At 42.0% G+C, this 17346-nt stretch overlaps 1 protein-coding gene across 21 annotated transcripts in view; it reads left to right on the top strand.

The window, feature by feature from the left end:
* The first annotated feature begins 3459 nt into the window (after nt 1-3459).
* The window catches only part of ZZZ3 (zinc finger ZZ-type containing 3), a 38045-nt gene continuing 24158 nt past the window's right edge, over nt 3460-17346 (top strand). For 4 of the 21 annotated variants that reach the window (XM_083448381.1, XM_083448375.1, XM_083448391.1 and 1 more), the window contains exons 1-2: nt 3460-3720; nt 10673-10823. The gene's annotated coding sequence lies outside the window, so the exon portion shown is untranslated. Of the gene's footprint in view, nt 3721-3946; nt 4326-10672; nt 10824-17346 lie in introns of those variants that run through there. The other 17 variants (XM_083448386.1, XM_083448380.1, XM_083448378.1 and 14 more) reach the window with 10 other exon arrangements.

Genomic DNA, 17346 nt, shown 5'->3' with positions numbered 1-17346 from the left:
ATCACTGGCTATAAGTATAAGGTCTGGGGCTGATTGGAGTTGGGGGGGTTCCACAGTATCTGGAGGGCCAGATTCCACATTCCTCTTGTAAGGTAACTAAATAAGCAAGGACACACAAAGGAAGTAGGAATATACTCTTCTTCTTGAATTCTACCTTGGGATCAAACGACATTTTTAAAATAAAAAAACCACAAGTTCTGTCTTCTGGGAGGAGGTGGCAGACTCCTTTTTAAAATTTGTATATGCAAGTAAGTTTCTGAGTCAGATAACAAGGCTATCGGATGGTGCCTGCAAATAAACATGTTTAGAACTGAACTGTTGAACATTAAAATTTGCATGCCATTCTGCATATTAATAGAGCTTCTGTGTGGGGGATTCTTGAGACTTTCTGGCAGTTGTGGAAGGTTGCCCATGTTCTGCTTTATATTTCCCCATATAGGTGCATGTGCATCATCTACAATGTTTGGAAAATACTGTGGGTAGACTAAATCATTTTCCTGCCTCTGGAGAACCCAAACTTTGAGAAACAAGACTCTTGACTTTCCTATTTATCTTCATTTGTATAATAGTCTCATCTTAATTCTAGCTTCTTGGTCATTACGGTGTAAAGTTAGGACATGTTTTTTATCAAGAGGTTCTCTTGTTGCACTTGGAAACTTCATACCTTCTCTTTAGATCCCCCAAGATTTTTGTGTGTGAAGGTTAGTACACATTCATAAGCACCACTCACGTTTTACTTAAAAACAATGGTTCTGGTCCACAGAACATGTTAGTCTTTATGGTTATAGAAAAAATGTAGGAATAGCCTTTTCCAGTTGCAAATATTATGACTATTTGCAAAACATAGTTGCCTTATCTAATGTAGATAGTAATTTGTGTATGTACCCAAATGCTTTGGGTGTAATTCATGAAGCCAGAAGCATTCGCTTAAATAAATGGCTTCATAAATCTTTTAGGCTTGATAAAATGAAAATTGAGAAGTGCTTGCTATTTTTAAATATGACCAAAAAAAGATTTATTGGGTTATCTGTGCATCATACAATGTGTGAAGATTTAATTTCTCAGGAAAATTAATTCCTTATTTGGCTTAACCTATTCTACCTTAACCTATTTTACCTATTCTGGGTGCATTTCTGTATAATATGGTATTTCAAATCCAGATGTCCTTGTTGCCATAGCAACACATCCCTCTCCTTTCTCCCCCTGACTTTCAAATGGTAGATCAAACAAACTGAAATATTGCACAGACTAATGTTTTTACTTGTGTGTCTCCTTCATCCTAGCCAGGGCCAAGTATCTACAAAAACAGGCACAAGATTTTTGATCAAATCCTATTACCAAGCCTACTCTTTAATGCTTGCTAAAATTCTAATTGCTGCTTCATTCTGTGGGTTAAACAGTGACTATGAAAGAAAATTTGGATTGAAACTTTGATCTATTGTTTAAAAGTATCCTTTGATTTTTGACAGTGTATCAGAGTTAATTTTGTATTTAGTGAACTAAGAAAAAGTTGTAATGCATACTTTTTATTGGCTTTAAAGTAGAATTGGTTTAGGTAGATGTACTGAATGAGAACACAGACCAAATACAAGAGACTAAAACGATGTCAGAATGGTTGATTGTAAGCATCAAAGCTTCTATTAAATAGTTTCATGACACAAGCTTTCATCAGCATCCAAACATAGCAATTTACATTTTCAACCTGCAATTATGTGTTTTAAGTCATGGAACCCCAAATGCTAGGTTTTTCATTTATGTAGCAGTATATTTGGTGGTGGTGGGGAGAGCTGTATGGGTCACACAGCACCACACTTCTGCCATTCAAAAGGCCACTTCAATAGCTTCTTTTCAGACAAATAAATACAAACAATGAAGTTCCTTAGTAAAGAGGCAATCTGAAGAGAGTAAACAGATTGATGCAAAGTGTAGATGCATGTTCTAACTAAATGTCCCAACACATGTAATGCCTTGCTTTCGATTGCCCAGTAATATCTAATCTATATTAAATAAAAGTGATATAGTATTATTGTAGTGTGATGTTTTTCCCTACAAAAGCAGCAGCCAAACAAGTGTTAAAGGGTCACTGTGTATTTTTTAATGATGAGCTATTTGTAGACGCTATCCAATTGTTTCCTGCACGCGGCAGCATTAGGGGAATTTGTGCTCCTGCCAGCCACCCGGTCGGTGGGAGAGCAACCTCCCCTGATGCCACCGCATACGGGAAATGACCCAGGGAGCACCCCCCCCCCGTAGTGGCTTTTGGGGAAGTTGCACTCCCGCCAACAAGCTGGCTGGTGGCGCACAGCTTCTCCCACGCAGCTGCGGGCAGGAAACAACCCCCAGATCATTCCCCACTTGCTGTGGCATTGGGGGAAGCCGTGCTCCTGCCAACCAGATGGCTGGTGGTGCCCCGCTTCTCCCACCCCATGCCACTATCCGTGTATTGGGTGGCCCCAGTTTTTTGACGTGATTTTTGAGTCAAAAATCCTCGTCCAAGACACAGAAAAATACGGTATGTTGTAAGCCACCCAGAGTGGCTGGGGAAACCCAGCCAGATGGATGGGGTATAAATACTAGAATAATAAAAAATAATAATAATATTAATAATATTAGTAATTAATGACCCTTGTGCTCCCTTCCAGCTTTACAATTCTATAATTGTATACCATGTGGCAATATTTCCTTTGCTTGGGGGCAAAACCTTTCTACCCCCCAATTTGCAGACACCGAGTACTTTAAACCCGGACTTTCATAATCTTATGCTGCAGAGTGCACACCCCCCCAACCGATAAGAGCCGGTTAATCAGGACAAACTAGTTAATATCTAACATTGGAATAATATGGCGAGCATCATCCCATCACCATTGTGGCAACTTTCCTGTTATTACGGAGCTATCCAAAACAGGCATTTCTCTCAGATCAACGGGTGATTTCCAGTTTTGCCTGCTTGAATGAGCAACCAGATGTTTCCTTGTGGCAACAGAGACTTCGGGTTCAACGAAGCCCAACTGGAAGTGGCTCATGGGCAGGGGTGCCAACTTGAATAAAATATTGGGGGGGGGGGGAGCCCCGTCCCACAGAACGGGGTGCGCGCACACTATTTGAATGGCAATGTCTATCATATTTTGGCTCCTATGTCAATAGGAGACGCCTCTGCCCCATTTTCGTCAACTCCCCAACCCATCCCCCACCTGATGGCAGGAAGCCCCCCCAAGAGAAACTTCTGGTGGGCACAAAACTGCGGCGCAGTGGGAGGATTCTCGCCTCAATAATATGTCATTTTGGGATGCTTCCAGATTTTTGGGGGGTTGCTAATACTGAAAACAGGGCACTGGCAAGAGTTACGAAGAGCCGCAACGGCTCTACCCACCAGCTCCAGGGCGGCTCCGTCGCGAGCCTCTTTCCCGCCTCCGTCGCCTCCCTGCGTTTACCAGCAGGCGGAGCTGCAGGGAGCGGCCCCCACTCGCGGGCTGCGCAGGGAATGGGGCTGGGGGGGGGGGAGGGAGGCGGGTGAGGGAGGGAGACAGGGAAGGAAGCGGAAGCGGAGCCGCCGCCGCGCGGCGCTGAAGGGAGTCAAGCGGCCGTTGGGTAGAGTGGGGGGGGGCGGATGAGCGAGCGAGCGCTGACGTCTGATGCGGCTGCCGCTGAGAGGAACCGAAGTGAACAAGAAGCCGCTGCTTCGGTCCCACCGGGCTGAGTTTCGCGTCTCTCAGCAACCAGGTCAGGCCGCCTCCCTTGGGGCGAGCGCGCGCGCGGGGGGGGGGGTGAAACTGGTGAGGCGGAGAGACCCGGATGGTGCGGCGGGTGAGAGGAGGGGGCCGGGGGAAGGAGCGCGGAGAGGGAGAGAGCGCGAACAAGAGAAGGAGGGGGGAGGTATTATATCCCCATGTGACCTGCGCGTGCGGGAGCGGGAGGGGGAGAGGAGGAGGCTCGCGCGCCTCGTTCGAATCCCAGCTGCTGAACCGAAAGGTGCGTCGTGCGCGTGCGCGGCGACGTAACCGCTCCTTTCCCTCAGCCATTGACCATTTTGCTCTCCCTCCTTTCTGTCCGTCCGCCCTCCCATTTTCCACGTGCGCGGGGGAGCGCGCACGGCGTACTGCGGGCGCTGTTGTGTATATACAGTATATCTGGGACACGCGGACACGTGCGCGACGCTTCCGCCATGTTGGGGCTCGCAGGAGGCAGGGGGAGGGGTGTGCGCGCGCGTTGAGGTGGGAGTTCTCGCGAGGTCAGCCCTAGTTCCCGTGGGAGCTGGCCGGAGGCAGGATGGCGGCGCTGCGCTGAGAGTGATGGGTAATAATGGTAACGGGCAACCGGGAAGCGAGGTGGGTGGGAGGGGGAGAGAGAGAGGGAGGGGGCGGCGCGCCGTGAGCTCCTTTAGGCCCGGCCTCTTTAAGTCCGTCGACGCGCGTGGGGGCGGGGCTGAACGTCACGGGGAGTTAGACCTGCGAGAGTTTTGTGCGCGTCGGGCTCCTCCCCTCCCCCCTGCGCTTTCACCACAGTCAAAACTGCCGCTCCGTGGCGCCCCCCCCCCCATCACCGCGCCTCAGGTTCTCACCACAGGTTCCCACATAGTCTTGAGGGCGCCCCCATGTCATCTTTTTATTGATGCTCCTTGGGACAGCCCACTTGGCTCCTCAGCCCTTTAAAACCGTTCCATGGAACCTCTTCCCGCAAAGTTCGACCACCTCCAATGCCCACCTTTGGTTCAAAATACCTTAGTCAGGGCCACATGGCTACTTCCGACTTGCCTTAGTTGAGTATCTTATAGTAGTGGGTGTTATGTGCTAAAAGACTTGTAACTGAGGCGATCAGCTCTGGGAGACAATTTGGCCTGCAAGGCAAGTTCCTTAGGAAAACTAGACCCAGCAAAATAAACACCATGAAACAGCCCTAATTTGGAGCCCTGTTTGCCAATCCTGTTCTCTGCTGCACTGCCTCACAAGTTTGGTTATCAAACTTTTTTTTTTTTTTTAAAGCCCGTAAGGTATTCTAGAAAAAGCAAAGGTAAGCAGGCTGGCAGAGTACATTATTGTTAGTTTCTGAACGCATATTTTGCACCACTTGCTGTTGACTGCTGAGCACGATATTACCCACAGTAGATTTTATGTAGAAAACGAAGGGAGCCTGTGGCCCTCCAGATGTTACTGTGTTACAACACCCTGACCGAGCCTGATTCGAGTCCAGGAACATCTGCAGAGCCACATGGTTCTACTTGTAGTCACCATTTTCTTTGATGAAATGGGCTTTTGCTTGCAAAGTACATGCTGCAATACATTTACAAATCTTTGCCTTAGGTGCCGCTTGTGCAGGGTTGTGCATTCCTCTGTAAACTTGCACAGTCAACTTGGTTTGTCCTGGATTGTTTGAATCTCCTTTTCTCTTTGGTGATCACTAGTAGCCGAGTAAGATTACCTAACATGAACACGGTCTTAACAGTGAGTTCGTAAGTGATTGTGGAGATCAATTCTGGATCCACATGTCCTTCCACTTCCTCTTAGCACATTTCTCCCTTTCGTTTTTTAGATTTGCCTTGAGAGAGTCCTAAAACCTCTTTTGTTGACCACCAGTATTACACTTTCCATTTTTAAGCACTATCCCCCCCCCCCAACAGTTCTTTTGCTCCATCCTCTAACAAGTTTTAATGCAATATATGCCTAGTATAATTTTATATAAAGTTTGTGAGGGAAGTTCAAAATAATGCATTTTCTCTTTGCAATGTGTTTTAACTGTCACACATGTTGCATATTAGTTGCAAATTAGGTATTTTGAGGTCTGAATTTTAGTAGTACAATTTTTGCTGTTGTTCATTTTTAATTTGTAGATTGCATTCGTTTTACAGTAACTTTATTAGCAAGTATCCTTAACTGCAGTTCTATTTCTGCTGTTTATGGGTGATCTCAAATTAAGATTATGACTTGGTTGGCTACAACTGCTCCTGCAATTATATGAATAATTCTGGTTTTGTTAAATTTTACAGAAATAGTTGAAATTATTGAAAAAGCTGGTGACCCAACTAGACAAGAAAGAAACAAGTGCAATTGCTTGTTAAAATATAGTGCAGGCACCCCAACCTTTGGCCCTCCAGAAGTTTTGGACTACAATTCCCATCATCCCTGACAACTGGTCCTGTTAGCTAGGGATCATGGGAGTTGTAGGCCGAAACATCTGGAGGGCCGAAGGTTGGGGGAGCCTGATACAGTGGAATGTTGAGAATGCTAGAGTTCTAAAAGCTAGCCAAATTCTCTAAATAAGTGTCATACAGTAATGGTATGCTATTTAAGTTTGACCCACAAACACAATATTGTCCTAGATGTGTTTTTTCTTTGCAAACACACATTTGCACCTTGCAGAATAGGAGAAGGAATTTGAGAGGGAAGATGGTGTTAAGTATCTCATTCCCCTACTTCTTCAGTCCAATTTGCTCTTTTCTCACTCTTTTTCTGTGGAAGAGTGGATCTTTAGGAGCCAATGGAAGGTTACATACAAATGCATATAATAATTCCTATATTTCTTAACCCAGGTTCACTGAAAAATGCTTGGATTGGTGGTTAGGCTTGAATTCCTACAAGCTATTTTTGCTTTCTTTATTTCACTTTGTACTGTAGAAAAGCACTTTGTAGCTCTCATTGTATAATTTTCATAAACAAGTTATTGTACTCTATCCTAAGTAGTTATTTGTTGCTGCAGCAGTTCTTGGCCTTGGCTATTGCATTGTTCTCTCAACTTTTTATAGCTTGTGTATTTAACGGGAGCTACTCCCAAGTAATTGTACTTAGGATTTCAGCCTTCAGAAAACATATATAGGTCTCCAGAGTCTCAGCTAATATTAAGAAGATTGATATTAAAGTATCTTCAAAGATGTCAATAAAATGTCAATGTGTTTCCTTGCTATGATATTGTTCTCACATAACACAAAGCCATGGTTTGTTTAACAGACCACGAGTTAGCTATGAATTGTCTCACAGGCGATCAGACAAGTCCTAACTTATTTCTCCCAAGTTTGTTTTGTTTTCTTGCTGCTGTTGCTTCATGTTTCATTAGCATCTAGGTTGGGGGTTACACAAAAAAAAAAAGTTTAAGGAAGGGTGCCAGATTCACATGTAATGCTAATTAATATAAATCAAGATTCTAGCATTAAGCAAGTGATAGTTAAGCTGCTAGGTTTGAACAATCAAACAAACCATGGCTTAGTGTTATGATCATAGCTAGCTGCCTTGGTCTCCTTTTTGGCAAAATGTAGGAAATAATAATGTGTGAACCAGACTTATGTGTACAGTGGTACCTTGGGTTACATATGCTTCAGGTTACATACACTTCAGGTTACAGTCTCCGCTAACCCAGAAATAGTGCTTCAGGTTAAGTACTTTGCTTCAGGATGAGAACAGAAATTGTGCTCCGGCGGCGCGGCAGCAGCGGGAAGCCCCATTAGCTAAAGTGGTGCTTCAGGTTAAGAACAGTTTCAGGTTAAGTACGGACCTCTGGAACGAATTAAGTACTTAATCCGAGGTGCCACTGTAGTGTGCTAGGGATGGTGCAATAATTTTTTGTTTGTTTTGGGAAAATGCACAAAATATTTCCTAGGAAAAACTTAACGGCAAAATTATCATTAAAATAGCACAGTGTGCATGTTAGGTGTGTAATTAAGCAGCTGGTATATATTACCCAGAGTCCTCTTTGGATAACCGAGGAGGTTCTTGCAGTATGCCTTGACAAGCTGGACAGACTTCTAGTTTATCAACTGTACGTTTACCTATTTTACACATTTTTAACATTGCACGAAGTTAGTAAGATGGCGAGCCATCATTCCCCCATGCTTAAATTTTATATTTTAATTTCATTTCTATAATTTAATCATGTTTTCAGAACTAGATTTAATGCACAATTACCTCCTAATAGAAAGCATTTTATTTTACATGGCCCATATATTCAGAAATAGCTGGTTATTTTTTGCGCAGGCTAACTATGATTTTAATTTAACATTTCTAGTGCATAGTAATATCCTATTAGAGTGGCCTTTCACAATTGTGTAGCAATATTGGTTATACATGTAAGCTATTTCATATAGCTCCTCATTCAGCTTCTTCATACTTGATTGGAGGAGTGCCTCATGTGATCTGTGGAAGGCTTATACTGTATTGCATTTGTGAGGAATGTTGCTAATGGCTATTTGATATACGTTTACATTTGTATTTGGGGAAATACAAAGCAAAACAAAGAATAGCCAGTTTATTATGATAACATTGCTGATAGTGAAACTTTGACATAAGTTTTAAAAAATCATAAATGCCCACAGATTCTCACAAAGGCATGAAAATGTAACTAATAAATACTTAGATGTTTTGTAAGATCAAATGAGTTAGTATTCAATCTCTGGCAAAAGAGGCTGGAATGGAATTAAACTCTAGTTCTACTTTTAAAGTGTGTGGAATTTGGATGTTTGATTTCTTACGTTGGTTTATCATGGCAAATAATGTTGTTTATTTCCCCCCTTCCTTCTCTCACATTTAGAATGTATGACACAAAACTATCTTTTGGAATAGAGAACTTCCATAGGATGAGCATATTTTAGGAAAAATCCCCCAGGCAATCTATGGAGTACTAGCCACATATTGCCAGAATGTGACTAATCCCAACCCACCATTACTTCTGTATAAACCTGTCTTGCACAGCAGTGGGTACAAAAGTGATGAACTTAGGTTCCTGATCCAAAAAACCATCCATTGACAGTTCACAACTTATTTTCTCATCTGACTTGGTGTAAAAATGTAGTTATCAAGTTTCTGCCAGCAACTGTTCTCCACATTACTTCTAGGAGAATATTGTAGACTCTTGCTCTTGAAGGTGATGAAGCAAACCTTACTTTATCTGTACTCTACTTAGAATACTGCATAGTGATGAAGGATATTAAATGAATTGAGAGGTAAAAAAATCACATGACTTTGAAGAACTGTAGCTTATTATTTCCAAACTTACACAGTTCTAGTGCGCACTGTGTACTTAGGTAGCCCCATACTGGCTTAGTTCTATGCCATAGCCCTGTCCCGGCATAGCACAAATTTGTGGTGTTTGTGCTACCTGTGGTATGTCTGATAAAAGCAGGAAGTTTGACTACGCTGAATACTGAAAAGAGGAGAAAGCCTTCTGCACGTTATTGGGGTGAATATATTGGAACCTGTTGTACTAGCAATACAAGGAATGCAGTGTTCTGTGACTTACACTGGTACCTCGAGTTACAAGCGCCTCAGGTTACAAACGCTTCAGGTTACAAACTCCGCTAACCTGGAAGAGCTATCTCAAGTTGAGAACTTTGCCCCAGGATGAGAACGGAAATCATGTGCCCGCAGCAGCAGCAAGAGGCCTCATTAGCGTAAGCACGCCTCTAGTTAAGAACAATTTCAGGTCTTAACCTTAACAGTTTCAGGTCTTAACGGACCTCCGGAACGAATTAAGTTCATAACTAGAGGCACCACTGTATTTTAACTGTAGGTAGCATGGAGGCTACCTTTGCTAATTGGTGGTAAGGAAAACAGAACCAAAACAATCCATTTACGGACATGTGAAAAAATAACTCTTCCTCCTCAACTACCAAATCTGTGATTTATGTATATTTCACACCACTTAGGAAATGATAGTATCTTTGGCAAGAGTGTCTCTGGGAATGGTCATATGATAGTGTGAGGCTTTCTCTCTCTAATGAGGCTACTTATTAGAGGAATTGCAGGGAATTTTTGTGTCCTTGCAAAAGATATTGCTAGAGATATTGCTTTTCTGTTTGTGTGAGAGTCTGAGAGGCCAAATGCCATGTTTTTCTCCTGTAGTGAGAGGTTTTTGTTAGTTTAAGACTATTATAAATGTAATAGGGAGGTAAAAATACTTTGTTTTGGTGAATTGAACAAGTTCACTCTAGGAAAAAAGTGTGTATATATACATACACCCAAACCCATACCCCCACACACTTACCAAGTATCCCTGCTAACTGATTGCTGTAACAATTAAAGCATGATTGTGATAATATAGAGCACTGCTTTTCAACTAGTGGATTATGTCAACTAGATTATCCACCTGCATTTGATGTCTTAATAAATACCATCCTAAACTGTTAGAAGGCATTCTGTGCCACATGTGCCACTTGAGCCTTCAGTGAAAATGATTGTTCTAGTAGCAACCTCAGCCTTGGTCCTTGGTCATTCTAAGGCAGTGTTGAATCCCACTCATCCAAGCTGATGAACATCTTACAAACTCTGCCAGTTTTGTCTGGATTGAATCTCAGCTTGTTTGCATCCAGACACTGGTCTATTCCCACCAGGCTCTGAAGAGAATGTCAAATGGAGCTTTGTGTCATTTCCAAATGGATGACAATACACTCCAACTCGAACTACTTCGCTTAGCAGATTCAAATAGGTATTTAACATGGGGATAAGATGAAACCTTGTGGGATCATCAAATATGTTGTGGGATAAAGCAGAAATCCAATGGGACCACATTTTGGAATTGGCCCTGTAGGTAAGTGTAGAACCATCATTAAAAAGTTGTCGTCCTCCATACTCTTTTTTAACCTACATTGTTTGCAAACAGGAAAGAGTGAATACTTTGAAGGTTGTCATATGCCATGCCATATGGACAGTAAATACACTGACTTTTTCTTAATTCTGTTGTCTCTTTCCTACAGTATCCTTGTTAAAAGAAATGTAAATTGCTTGAAAATGATGTCTGGCATGCATCATGGACATTAGCAATGGTGACTATTAAGCTTAGTGGAGCTACACTGGAATTCCTCAAAGCTCAGAAGAGAAGTTCATATTCTATTCATTTTTGCAATGGTAGGAAATAATTGAAATATATTTGTTTAAAATTATTGTGCTTTCTTGTATCATTAAATCTTTTAAATGTTATTGTATTTATTCTAATGACCAGTTAGATTTACTCTGAAGTCCATGTAAGCACCATTTTGTGATAGGATATATATACACTTGTCAACTTACATATACACACAGGTCCTGCTATCCAAATGTGTGTTATACAAAAATTCACTTATCCAAACACAAGCAATTAGTATCTAAAACTTGCTGTACATATTTCAGAATCAGATATCCAAACAGCCAGACCTGCATGCAAGACTAAGCAGTCTTAAGCAAGATTAACTTTTTGCATTTTGCTGGTCCTCAAGCCATTTCAGCTGAAACAATGGTGGGAAGGAGGGAGGGGGAGAGCTCAGACAAATAAGAGAGCATTTTTTCCTTCCTTGTTTGCATTTTGCAAGTTTCAGAATGTTTTCCTCTGTTTCCCCAGGTTTTCTTGTCATTTTGGGCTCAAAATTCAGTGGTTGGGGACACATTAGAAATTGTTGCATAGGAATCAATTGACTCATTATGCGAACGCTCACCTAACAAACAATTTCCTGAGAACGCATTATGTTCAGGTAGTGCATGTATAAAAAACGAATGAATATTTAGTATTATGAATTATTTTCTTCTCCTATGTATGGATGAATCTTTTGAAGTCTGAAACCAGACACCCAGGGATGTGATATATCCTCTAGTACAGGCATGTCCAACTCCCAAGAGACTGTGATCTATTCCCAGTATAAAAAAAACTGGCAGTGATCTACCTATTGTCATTGGAGGGAGGAAGAGCGTGCATGGGGTGGGTGGATTGCCTGAGCTTTTTTTAGGAGGGAAGTTCCCAGTGTTGTTGAGCGTTTTAGGGGGAGGATTGCACAGAGGTTTTTAGCTTTCCCCCCGTAACTTTTTGTACACAATAAGGATCCCAGGATTAGCCAGCCAGAGATCTACCAGTTGGACATCCCTTCTCTGGTGAATATTTCTAATTATGATATTTTATAATTAGACATTTTGTCTTGTTTTTAGGTTGTAGTTTTGTTTTATTTTGTGGTATCTTGATTTCTGTAAACTGCCTTTTGTACATTTGTGGAAAAGTAATGTATAAATTGTTAAATAATAATAATTATAATATTGAATTACCATTGTCAACCATTAGTATAGGATAAATAATTGTCTTCTGCAGTACTCCTAACTATTTGGAACATGTTAGGGGTCTGTGTATATATATATTGGTGTATGTGTAATTGAAATACATGCATGTTCCTCCCGCCTTTAACTCTACCTCCATTTCCTTGCCCTGTGTCAGAAGTTTACATGAGTAAGCTCATCATGTATTTTGTAAATCACTGTGTTAATCAGTGACTCTACAGTGGTACCTCTGGTTGAGAACGGGATCCGTTCCGGAGGCCCGTTCGCAACCTGAAAAGAGCGCAACCTGAAGCGCCGTATCTGTGCAGGTGCGCGGTGTGCACATGCCCGAGCGGCGAAACCCGGAAGTAACCCTTTCCAGTACTTCCGGGTCGCCGCAGGATGCAACCTGAAAAGACGTAACCTGAAGCGTCCATAGCATGAGGTATGATTATACATGCCTCTGAAACTCAGGTGGCGAGTGCTGACAGATACAGAGGCAACATGGGTCCACTGAAAAACAAGTAGAATATTGGCATGCTCAGGGGAACCATGCAGAACTAAGGGGCAGAAAACTCCAACCCCGTGCTCAGAAACCATTGGAAATCGAGTACAGAAATATCTCTGTGAATGTCCGCCCCGTCAACCATCCATTTCGGTAAATGTCCGCGGAAAACCCAGAAGTACCGGAATGGGTTACTTCTGGGTTTGCTGCTCGCACATGTGCAGAAGCGCTAAATCGCGCAGAAGCGTAAAACCACTCCGCACGTATGTGCAGAGCGGCACTTTGTCGAGCATCCCTTTCTTGGAGCGTCCAGTGCTCCGGAACTGATCCTGGACTCAAAGCAAGGTACCACTGTACCAGTTGGAAAAATAAAATGAGTGTGGGTGTATGGTGGAGAATAGGGCTAGGTGATATACCGTATTTTTCGCCCTATAGGATGCACTTTTCCCCCTCCAAAAATGAAGGGGAAACGTGTGTGCGTCCTATGGGGCGAATGCAGGCTTTCGCTGAAGCCTGAAGAGTGAGAGCGACCCCTCTCGCTCTCCAGGCTTCAGGAAGCTATCCGCAAGCCTTGGGAGCCTGCGGGAGTTCCCGCCGGGCTCCCACGGCTTGCGCAGAGCTGCCTCTATCCCGAAGCCTGGGCGTGCTGAGCAGTCGCGCCCGGGCTTCGGGTAGCTCTGCGCAAGCCGCGGGAGCGCTCCCATGGCTTGCGCAGAGCTGCCTCTACCCCGAAGCCCGGGCGTGCTGAGCAGTTGCACCCAGGCTTCGGGTAGCTCTGTTGATCAACACCTCTGTTTTTGCACAGTGGAAGCCGTGTTGGACTTCCATGTTTCGAAGAACATTTGAAAACTGGAGCACTTCCAGGTTTTCGGCGTTTGGGAGCCAAAATGTTTGAGAACGGAGCCATTTGAGTTGTGAGGTACCACTGTATGATGATGTTTAGTTAGTGATATATCAAAATGTTGAAAACCAGATATTGCACAGGACTAGTGGAGAAGAGGAATGCCCTGTGTTAGGAGCTCTTTGTAGCTTATAGAATCCTGGAGGAGGTCATCCCTGCCTAGCAAGAACCCCTGCCTGGATCATTCCTGTTAGGAGACGAGGATGCACTGAAAAATTTGTTTCAGGTTTCACTTGTTTGCTATAACTTATAATGCAATGTAATATAATCCAGATATTTCTCCAATCTACATAGTGCCATCATTTACTTAAGGTTTATCTTTGTTCTGTTTCATTTTTAGTGGAAATAGAATCTCTTTTTATACAAATCCCAAGGAAAATCCCCAATGTATGGGGTTGTTTGGATCATAATTGATAATCGGTATTGCCTGCTGTTTAACTCTAGTATTTAAAGGCATGGTATGTTAAGAAGAAAGGCTGCATTTCTTGCATGAGATTAGTCACTTTTTAGAAAGGAGTTACGTTGCCAGCATTGTTAGACTGTGGCTGTTAAAATTATTTTGAGCTTTTCTGTACAATGAAACAGACTGAGTATTCTGTAGAGAAGTTTTGCAAAGTAACAACTTCAGACATAAGCTACACCCAGTTTCTGTAATAGGCTGCCTGCTATGCTTTATAATTCTGGGAGGTGGCACTAGTTACACGGAGCAGAGTGTACTCCTGGGAACTGGAAGTTGTTGGATGTGGTTTATATTGCTTTCTTAGCATTATTATGTCACACTGCCCTGCTTTTTGTCTCTGGTACTAATTGAAGACCTAGGCTGTGATCCAGAGAGGGTTTTTTTGTGCAAGACAATAGCTGCTCATGCCTTTTTATATATAGAAGTGCAGACCATTGCATAAGCCAGGGGTCAACAAACTTTTTCAGCAGGGGGTCGTTCCACTGTCCCTCAGACCTTGTGGGGGGCCGGACTATTATTTTTTTTTGGGGGGGGAGAAATGAATGAATTCCTATGCCCCACAAATAACCCAGAGATGCATTTTAAATAAAAGCACACATTCTACTCATGTAAAAACATGCTGATTTCCGGCCTGTCCGCGGGCTAGATTGAGGTGATTGGGCCGCATCAAGCCCCTGGGCCTTAGTTTGCCTACCCATGGCATAAGCCATTGCACCACATACATAGGCTGCATGATTCTCTGCATGTAAGATTATTACGGAAGCTACTTGTTCAAGGAAAATAGTTGCTCTGCACGCAGGACAGGTTTTCCAGTTTACACCCATAGCGGCATATGTAATTGGCTTATAAATAAATAATATTCCAGGGCTGGTGACTTAAAACCCTTCTGTCACCACTTTCTATTTTCTTTTTATCTATAATTTAATTTAAAAACTAAGTCTTTTTGCATCCCTTTGTTATTAAATGCTTGAGATGCATCTGCTTTGGATACATAGTATTTTGAAAATGAATGGCTGATTCAGAAGATAGTATTAATAAGATTATGTAATTGAGAGAGCACTGTTGTATCAAGCACACAATTATATCTGTTCAGGGACATACACGTGTAGCACCTACCTCTGCGCAGATGTCTAGGGATTTGTGCTTTTCTACATTGTGAAATGCAAATATGTATGTACTGTACCTTGTTACCCATGATTGCTTAGATTGCCATGATTGTGATAGCTTCAGAAAGACTTTTAGCAGTCATAGGAATTACATGCGACTGCTTGCTTATGGATTCATAGGAATCCACATGCTGCTGCTTGCTATACCAAGAACACCTGCATGGAGATAGTTATTTCACATCTCAACATATCTGAACCAGCCCTTCATAAAATATAATTGTGTGGAATATGAATTATTATGGTATAGTCATAACTTTTTATGAGAACTAGTTTTTATTTTAAGTTTGTTAATATGTGCCAGTTTTCTGTCATAGTGCTTCCCTATAGATTCCACATCATTTCTCTACTTGGGCATTGTTCCTTATGGACAGAAAGCAATCCAAAACTTTAAATTTATCAGTTATCTTTCAAACAGAGTGGATTCTAATAAAAGAAGGAAGCAGTTGGTTCTAAGGGCAGAACCTTCACATGCTCTTTGCTGTGTAATGTTGGAGTTGGTTAGTGCATGTTGCTGATAACACCACATATGGGACAGCTGCATATTCCTCATTGCAGAGGGTTGGACTAGATCAGGGATAGTCAACCTTTTTATACCTACCGCCCACTAATTCATCTTTCTTGATGGTAAAATTTCCTTACCAGTGATTGATGGAAGGAGGATTCAGCTTGTGCCGTAGAACCCCCTACCACCCACCTAGAATCCCGAAACACCTGCTAGTGGACAGTAGGGACCATGTTGACAACCCCTGAACTAGATGATCAGGGTTTAACTTCATTTTCATACTAGTCTTTTCCACATTTCCAAAACGGACTATCATGGGGAATTATGTCATATCATGGGGATTTATTTGAATCTTTGTGGCCTGGCTTCTGCAATGAAGATCTTCAAGCTGGCTGATGGTATATGTGGTGATGGTATAAAGTCACCCCTCCCCAATGCACACACATCCCAGTTGTCCTTAGAGTGATGGATCAGGGTAGATTATACTTCCCTTTAGCCCTGCAGTTGCTGGACAACTGGCAATTATAAAGCGGAGTGAAGTGTTCTTCTGGCAGAGAAGCCAACACCATGCAGGTGGCTGGGCCAGGCTTGTCTTCCCTGTGTCATTACATTTTCCATGGAATGCATCAGTGGTTGTGGGACTGCAAAGGTTGGAAAGGTGTGAAATGATAAATCCAGAAATCCAATTCAGTTACAGCTTGATTACTAAGGATAGACCATTTGAAGTATACAACAATTTATTTTCTTGATCAAAACATCATCGCATTTGCTTATTGCCAAACCCAGTAACTTTAGTTCAGAATCCCTTGTTAAATTTTAATGAATAATGTATATTTTCCGTTTTAGGGACAAATAATATTCCCCATTGTGGTTAGACTCCATGTGGCAGGGATGGGGACCTGTAGCCCTCCAGATGTTGTTGAACTCTCACCAGTTCCAGTTAATGTAATAGTCCAGCAACATTTGGAGGGCCATTTGTTGTCCATCCCTGCCATATAGTATGCTTCGTGCACCAGACATTTAGGATTATCTCATCTGGGCTTTGCTTCCTTGAAATCATGGCTTTCTGGAAGATAGGAAAACAAACATTTCATCCTCCCAAATAAAATATTTGCATTAAGTATTTCAGATTTTGCTTTTGAAGCATGTTTACATTGATGAGCAGAATACTCCTTTAAAACACCTCACTAAAGTGGATAATTTGAAACAAATGTTCCTTTCATTTGCAAGGAGTTACATTAGCTGTTTTCTTTGCATTCATATACAAGGTGTTGTTGTTTTTTTGTAGGGCCTACTTTGTTCCCACTAAAAGGACATAATTTATCAGTTTTTTTCTCCTGAAAAAGGGTATGAGAGTAGTTGTATCACATAGATCAAAATCATGAGCCTCAACTTTTGTTTTCCCAGCAGTCCTTCTCTTTAATGGAAAAAAATAGGAAATGGCTTTAAAGCTTGGACAATTTTTACAATTTAGAAGTGGGTATAATTTATTTTACATTAGAATTTGGTTTTGTTTATGTCTGTGTACAGATCCATGATCCACGTTCCCTAAATTTATAAGTTACTTCCACTATTTCCCCAAAATTCTTATAATTCTAGTATTTATAAGTGGTTTAGGGGGCCTCTCTGTTGCTTAATATGTTTATATTATTTAGCTTATAAAACCTTCTGAAAATGAAGAGAGACTACCATCTTATTCCATAAGATATTGACGTCACTGGAGTTTAGAATCCCGTCCTAGTTTCTCCTAGGTTTTTTTTTAAAAAAATCTTGATGTTCCATTTGATTATGATTGTGTCTTATCCTGCTAAATTATTTCATCCATTAACTTTGGTTTTTA

This window comes from Podarcis tiliguerta (assembly GCF_965153285.1).
Source record: "Podarcis tiliguerta genome assembly, chromosome: 6".
NCBI lineage: Eukaryota > Metazoa > Chordata > Lepidosauria > Squamata > Lacertidae > Podarcis > Podarcis tiliguerta.
The sequence above is the reverse complement of the archived record's forward strand: the minus strand, read 5'-3'. Positions and strand labels throughout refer to the sequence as shown.